The following is an 8,260-nucleotide window of genomic DNA, read 5'->3' on the forward strand; positions in this document are numbered from 1 at the left end:
GGACAGCTGCCTCTGTCCACTGTCCACCACCAAGTGTTCTGTAGCTGAGAAGGAGGGGATAGGGGGATGGGGAGTAGGAATAGTGGTGGGGGTGGGGGTGGTGGTGGCTGGGGATTTATCAAGTCTTCTTGTCTCAGACCAGGATCTCTTTCCAGTCTTATTGTAGGCCTTGTTACAGAAATGTTTTCTCACGTCTGCTCTTCCCAGAAAGAACCCACAAAGTTTTCAGCTGATCTCTCTCATGTATCCAAGAAGGAAACTCATGTGGTCCTCAACTCACTATGGTTTTGACAAATTTCTAGTATTATGGCCATTCAAAGAAAATAGCACATGGGTTGGAGGGTGGTGGGGTAGCTTTGTTGCTAGAGTGCTCACCTCATGTGCACAAAGCTTTGCATTTAATCGCTATAAATTGGGCATAACGGTTTATTCCTGCAATCCCAGCACTTGAGAGGTAAAGGCTGAAGGGTCAAGAATTCAAGGCCAGACTGGGCTACAGGAGAGAGACCCTGTCTCAACAACAACAAAACAAATTGTTTAGGTGGAAGCCACAACAGCATCCATATATACCTAAAAAGGTTAGGATGTTTGGAATCTCCAGCTCGAGCCCTGTTCCAAAGGGTGTTCAAGCGGCGGCCTCGCCCCTGGAGTTGCCTCATTCCAGACTCCGCCCCTGAGAAAGCCCGCCTACTGCTGCTCCTTCTCTCCCGCAGATGCCCAGGACCACACCTACCGGCTAAGACCAGGCCCATAGATCTGCCACAGTGTTTTGTCCCCTGCCTTCCTGAAGGTCACTGGGAAGTACTCTGCTTGGCATTGCCCTGTTTATTAAATCTGGATTTGTTAGTTCTGTATGATTTGACTTATTGCGTCTGCAGTGGAGGAATTCAGCAACCCGGGATCCAATACTTACAAAAAACAAAACAGAACCTCCATATATAGTCAGTAGAAAGCATACTTTGAATTTTTCTTGCTGTTATTGCTTTGGTTTTTAGAGGCAAGGTCTCATTGTGTAGGCTTGGCTAGCCTGGAACTCACTTTGTAGGCCAAGATGGCCTCTGACTCAGAGACCTGCCTGCTTCTGCTTCCTGAGTGCTGGGATCAAAGGTGTGAGCCACCACGTCCAGATAAACTCTTTCACTTGGCGGGGCTCCTCTCCAGGTTTTATTTATCTATTGATATTTTTGTTGCTGTTGTTTTTGGAGAGGGGGAGGGTTCTCTATGTAAAAGTCCTGGTTGTCTTTGTCTTGGAACTCACTTTATAGACCAGGTTGGCCTTGAACTCACTGAGATCTGCCTGTCTCTGATTCCTGAGTGCTGGGATTAAAGACATGCACCCTCTCCAGGTTTTAAATAGAAGCCTCTCTGTCTTTAAGGGCTGCCTTGGTAAGTCTGCCTCAATGCAATGTCCCTGTTAAGGCTCTCCTCTTCAAGGCCTGGTCTTTCGGCCTCCATGGTAATGAGGCTCTCTCCTAATGTCTCAGCTCCTTTCTCAACAACCCCTCATTTCTTTTGTTATCACAAGGTGTATGACATCACTACATCTTATGATAGATTCATTGTGATGTCACACTGCCAAAAATAATCCTAAGCTTATCCCTACTACAATAGTTATTATTATCCTCGAGTTTCCTGACGTCCAGAGGGAAAAGGGAACACAAGGAAGTCTTATTATTTTTATATGAGAGAAGGAGTGACTCTTCATAAAAGGTATGTTTTCTGCCTCTAAAGGCAGAAAGATGTGTTCCTGATGGGATAGAAAGAGCAACAGAACCAACTGTATTCTTAGCATTTCTTTCTTTCTTTCTTTTTTTTTTTTTTTTGGTTTTTCGAGACAGGGTTTCCCTATGGCTTTGGAGGCTGTCCTGGAACTAGCTCTTGTAGACCAGGCTGGTCTCGAACTCACAGAGATCCACCTGCATCTGCCTCCCAAGTGCTGGGATTAAAGGCGTGCGACACCACCACCTGGCTCTCAGCATTTCTTAAGGGATGCGGAGGTGTGGCAACCTACAGCCACAGGCCAGTAGTGGTGGAAGCAAAGATTTTCCATTCACTTGGGAATGACAAAACAGGGCAGGGAGCGACCCCAAGCCAGGGCCTGACAACAGGAAATTCAACAAAACTGAAAATTGAAATGGCATATCCTCAGACAAGTTTCCAGAATCCACAGGGTATTTCTGTGTGCCAGGCACTGACATCACAGATGAGTCAGGCCAGGTAGATGTCCCTTGCTGGCACCTGGCCCTCGACTCAGCTCATGCCATGTTGTCTGTGGACACCGTTAACTTTTTTCTTTTTGTTATTGTTTTTAGAGACAGGGTTCTCTGTGTAGCCCTGTCTGTCCTGGAACTAGCTTTGTAGATTAGGCTGACCTTGAATTTATAAAGATCTGTCTGCTTCTGCTTCCCAAGTGCTGGGATTAAAGGTGTGCGCCACTACTGCCCTGCCAGAGGGTAGCTTTTCAAACACAGCTTCGACCTAGGAGAAAACCTGATGTAAGCAATTTATTCTTACCCCAGTTAGTATATAATGAGAAGTGTTTTTGTCATGGTGGCCAGTAGGCCTCGTGTTCAAGCAGAGGCTTGCCAAGGGCTGCCATCTGCTTAGAGAATGAGATTACAGGAGATTTTTCAACCCCTTTAGGTGGGGAGTCCCAGGAGCTGGCAGGGCACAGCAGGGTGGGTGTGTCTGGGCTCAGCCCAGATGGAGAAGACAGGGAATGAGAGTGGGAATGGATACAATGTTCAGATTCCAGCAGAGAGGGCAGGACAGGCTTCTCTTTGTTCCTCCCCCACTGTTCTCCACTATGCCTGAGCTCAAAGGGCTGTAAGAGGCCACAAGACCAGCTTAGAGAGAAGAGCAGAGGCTGTCAGGTCCTCTGCTGACAACAAAGGTGGCAACAGGAGTCAGACATGGTGGTGCACACCTTTAAGCCCAGCACTCAGGATGTAGAGGCAGGTGGATTTCTGAGTTTGAGGCCAGCCTGATCTACAGAGCAAGTCCTAAGACAACAAACAGCCAGGGCTACACAGAGAAACCCTGTCTTGAAAAACCAAACCAAACAAACAAACAAACAAACAAAAAAGACAGCCACAGGGCTGGGGAAAAAATCCTTATGTGGAAATACTTGCTGAATAAGCATGAGTTAGCTTCCCAACACCCACATCAAAGTCAGGTGTACCTGTAATCCCAGAACTAGGGAAGCAGAATCAGGAGGCTCCTGGGAGTTCACAGGGCAGGCACCCCAGCTATATCAGTGTGCTTCACGTTCATTGAGAGACTCTGTCTCAGAAAATAAGATGGAGGGTGATTGAGGGAGACATCTGACATTGACCTCTGACTTCTACATGCAGGTACATATCCGTGCAAGCACAGCCTATCCATATGGGCACACATGTGAACAGAACCACACACACAGTGACCACAATGGCAGTTGACAGTCTTTCCAGAGGACACAGGTAGGCAGAACTCCTCCTTCTCATCCCATAAAGTGGGAGCATCAGAACTTGAAATATGCAGATCTGAGTGTCTTGCCAATGTCTCATCACTGTATGTCCATGGCAAGTCCATTTCCCCTTTTTGTTCTGTGGCTTTGAACAGTTTTTCACAGCTTTGTGGAAGTCAAAAGAGATTATAGGGGTGAATAGACAAGAAAATAGGAACCCCAAAGCTGTGTGTGTATGGCTGAATTCAGGGTTTTATACGTGTTAGGTTACAATCCACCACCAAGTTAACCCTAGCTCTCAAGACATCAGTTTTCATGGTTCATTTGGAGTGAGTGGAATGTACACTAACAGTGCCATGAGTCTTAGAGGCTCCTGGGGATCATTCTTATAGCAACCTGAAAATGGGTCTACACCACTGCTTACCAAATATCCCTGCACCCCAGCTCTCAGTACCTTCCTACCTTGGTGTAATGGGTGGGCCATCCAGCTAGTTCTAGTCAATGAGTTGCAATTAGGCTAAAGCAGGCAAGGGGTTCACTAATCCTCAGTTTCTCACAACCACTGGCCATGCTCTGGAGGACTCTATCAGGTCCTAGAGTGAAGATGACATGGAACTTAGTTGGCCCCCAGTGTTGTGGACAGGAGGCATGAGTGGGAAATCAGACTTTGGTGTTACAAGCCCTGGGGATTTTGGAATGGTTTGTTACCCACACTGTCTAATCTAGAACAAAATGGAGCTCAGAGAGACAAAGTTCAAAATCATATGGCTGCAGAATCAGAATCACATGTTTGAGTGTTCTCACAGCATGTGCCTCTTGTCATGGAGGCCACTATAACGATTGGAGTGGAGGTCTCTGTCCTTGAGGGACACTCAACGTCTCAGTCTTTGATGGGAAAGGCCGATGTAAAGGAGGGCGTTGTTACTTTTGACCACTAGGGGGCAGCTAGACACAAGTTTGTAATTGTTGGACAGGCAGTAAACTGTAAGTCCTAGATACTAAAAACTGTGGGTGATCACCAGTAACTGGAATGTGGGGGTGGTGAAAATTGGGCAACAGTAAAAGGTTTCTGAATGTACAACAACCAAAAATTAAAGCAAAATCAAACTCGAAATGTATCTGTGGTGTTTCTGCCAACTCCTGTGTATTGGCTGGGGTACTCACTGTTTCCTTGGTATTGAACATTCAATGTACACACTTTGACCTCCACCAGCCAGCACTCCATATACCACCAATGAATGCCACCTAAAACCTCACAGAGAAACCTAATGGCTTAATGGTGGAAATTGAAGTATTTGCCTACTGTCGTTCTTTGTCATCTAAGTATGACATTAGTTCAGTCCGTAGCAGTGCATAAACCAGGTGTGGGAGTGCTCATCCACAATCTCATCCTCCATTAGTGGAGGCCAAAGAGAGAAGCTCAAAGTCATTCTTCCAAGTTTAAGGCCAACTTGGTATATGCGAGACCCTGTCTAACACAAAAACTCTGCTGTGTCTGTTGCTGTCTAGAGTTTTGTAAGTCATTAAGGGGAATTTGACTTGGGAGTAGGGAAAAATTTCTAACAATTTCTGAACACATTCCTGCCATTATTATACTTTTGATTTATGCAAAGTGGCATTCTCAGTATTGTCAATTATAAAATTAAAATATCCTCTTGGTATAGAGGTACCTTTAATCCCAGCACTCAGGAGGCAGAGGCAGGCAGATTTCTGTGAGTGCAAGGATAGCCTGGTCTACATGGAGAAACCCTGTCTCAAAACAAAACAAAACAAAAATAGCCATCAATTCTAAAAAACAGTGAAGATACTTTGCATCTCATGGTATTAGGTAAACAGATTTAGTTCTTTAAGAAAAATAAATGAGCATATCCACTTCATTAATATGCAAACTTACATTGTGTCTTTAACAAATGGTAAAATTTTATGTGTACCAAAGAATTGTTTTAAAATAAATTTCTTTTTCAGATTAATGTTATTTCTCTTTTGTGGTTTTGGGGATTGAACTCAGAGCCTTAAAGCACCCAAGCCAAGTCCTCTGTCACTACACAATATCCCCAGGCAAAATTAATTTCTCTGAATGATTATCAGCAAGTACTGGTTTATATACTGACATTATATGCCTGTATACATGAGGTTGAGTGCAAGTTTCTTGCCTACAGGGGCTGCCGATGGAAAAAATATAAACAGCTTTGTTGGAGCCAGCCAATCCTGGAGGAAAAGGAGTGAGGCAGCTCAGCAGGTGGAAAACAGAGACAAATGAAACTCAGGTCCTGCTTTGCAAGGAGGGTGGATCCTAGATCTCCAGGCTGGAAGAAATCACACGAAGGCATCTAGTCTCTAACTGAAAAGACAGCTGAGACCTAGGAGTCTTTTTTTTTCTTCTTTTGTTTTCTTTTCTTTTCAAGACAGGGTTCCTCTGTGTAGCCCTGGCTGCCCTGGAACTTGAGCTGTAGACCAGGCTGGCCTCGAACTCAGAGATCTTTCTACCTCTGCCTCCCTAGTGTTGGGATTAAAGGTGTGTGCCACCATGGCCCAGTCTATCAGGCAGGAGTCTTATAGTTAGTGGTCAGGCGAGTAGAACCAGGGCCCCTGACTTCAGCCTGGGCTGCTTGATCACCAGGAGCAGGGGTGAGCCCTACAGAGCTTGTTCCCCAGGCTGCCCAGGCAGATCTTGTGTCCTCCCCAGCCACTTCCTCCTCTCCTCAGGGTCTCAAAACATGTGGGGAGGGGGGAGAATTCAGACAGTGCCCCTCCCCCCTCCACTGTGATTTCTTGCAGGTTGCCCTGGTAACCAGAGCATAGCCAGATTTGGAAACCTAAACCTTGAAGGAGAGAGAATGAATAAGAGGGGAGGATCCCAGACTCACATAGTCGCCATTTAGTCGCTGAATAGAGACATCCTGAGTGATCCTTGTCAGGCCCTTGGGCTCAGAGAAGACTAAGAGCCAGGCCTTTCAGAACTGTGCTGTCCAATACAGTAGACGCACATTCAAATGAAATCAAATAAAATATTCAGGTCCTTGGTCATTATAGAATAGTAGTGAGTGCTCAGGAGCCACCTGAGGCTAGTGGCTATTTTATTGGGCAGTGGAGATATAGAACATTTCCATTATCACAGAAAGTTCTATTGGCCAGGCCAGAGCTCACTCACCAAGGAGAGTAACACATAGGAAAGTAGGCCAGACCCCACAGTGTTGTGGGGTATAGCATCATTGTCCCTCATTGGCAAAAAGCAAGCGGCAAGGTGATGATTCGAGGACATGCCAGGAGGACGTTTAGCTAAGTTCCTGGTTCAGAGTGAGTGTCTGGGGATGTCCACGTCATGTGCTCTGTGGTTGATGCTGTGAGGATCTGCTTATACATCTCTTCCTTAACAGACTCAGAGCTCCCCAAGCCTGGCTCAGTGCCTGGCACATAGTAAGTACCCAGCCAATGGTGGCTCTCCCCACCACCTGCCCTTTTACACCATTGTGTGACAGAGGCAGCCCAGTGTTGGGGGACACAGAAAAGGGCCAGGGGTTGCTGAGAACCTGCCTTACCAGAGCCAGCTTGGGTGGATTTGTGGCTCTCTCGAGGTCAGGCCTGGGGCCAGCTACTTTCATACCCTGAGTCTTAGTCTAGGATCTTTCTGAAGCAAACTGGAGTTTTGAAGGGTACAGATACATACTGAGAAATTCCAGCCTGAGGCAAGATCTCAGAAGCATGGCCACAGATGGCCCCAGGCTCACCAAACTCATAGGGGGATGCAGAGGGAAGGCAGGAGGAAGTCGGCATGGGGCAAACAGAGTGACATTACTGTTGGAGTAATGTTCTCTCTTACTGGTGATACCTCTTGGAGACAAGAACACATGCGCTGGTAGGTGAAGCACCAGCGCATTCCCTCCCTAGGTGGCCCTGTGTTCAGGGCAGCTCAGCTGGCTGACCCCCACAGCTCTGTAGGATTCCAGAGACTCAGAGCAGTCATTCATTGCCACCCACTCTCCAGCCAAGATCTTCCCTCCCCAAAGCCCAGCTCAGCTGCTGGGGATGTAGCTAGAGGGAGAAGTCAGGAGAGAGCTGGGCCCCTCATCTTATGGACTGTCACTGGGAAGTTGAGAGAGAGGACCCAGAGAAAAGAGGTCTCTGAGACAGGCCACAAGGCTGGACTCTGGGTACAGAGGAGGAGGTGGGGTCTACAACTGGTCCAGCTTCCCTGACTGAAAATAACGTGCCCCTTTTCTGTCTTCTGATCAAGGTAGGTGTGTGTGTGTGTGTGTGTGTGTGTGTGTGTGTGTGTGTGTGTGTGTGTGTGTGTGAGTGTTAGCATGTGTGCACCTGCACACTGGGAAGGACAGGACCAAGGTGTTCATGGCTCATGGGGCTCAGTGAAGATGTAGGGATCTGGTGACACAGAACAAAGCAATCTCAAAAGTCCCTGCCGTTGGGCTTGTGGCTATGTGCAGTGTGAACACGGTGTGCCCAGGCGCATGTGGTGTGAGGTCAGAGCTGCAGAGATGTGCCAAATGGAGAACGGGCAAAGGCTGGACAGTCTCATTGATACAAATGCATGGCTAGAGATAAGGGCTTAGGCTGTCACTTAAGGTACAACGAATATGCCCAGGCTTCCTGGTTTTCCTGTTTCCTGTTCCGAACTTCAAAGAGATGGTTATGGACTGCTCTCCTCTGCCAGCCCCAGATAATTCTTCCCACCAGCGTTGGCCTGGTTCCCCCAGAAGCCTGTCTAGCCTACAGAAGTAACTTTGTCCCAGAGGCTGAGTTATATGTAACTCAGAGAGGCCACCAGCCAGCCACCCGGGGGACCCTGGAAACCACCTC

This window comes from Cricetulus griseus, chromosome 2, assembly GCF_003668045.3.
Source record: "Cricetulus griseus strain 17A/GY chromosome 2, alternate assembly CriGri-PICRH-1.0, whole genome shotgun sequence".
NCBI lineage: Eukaryota > Metazoa > Chordata > Mammalia > Rodentia > Cricetidae > Cricetulus > Cricetulus griseus.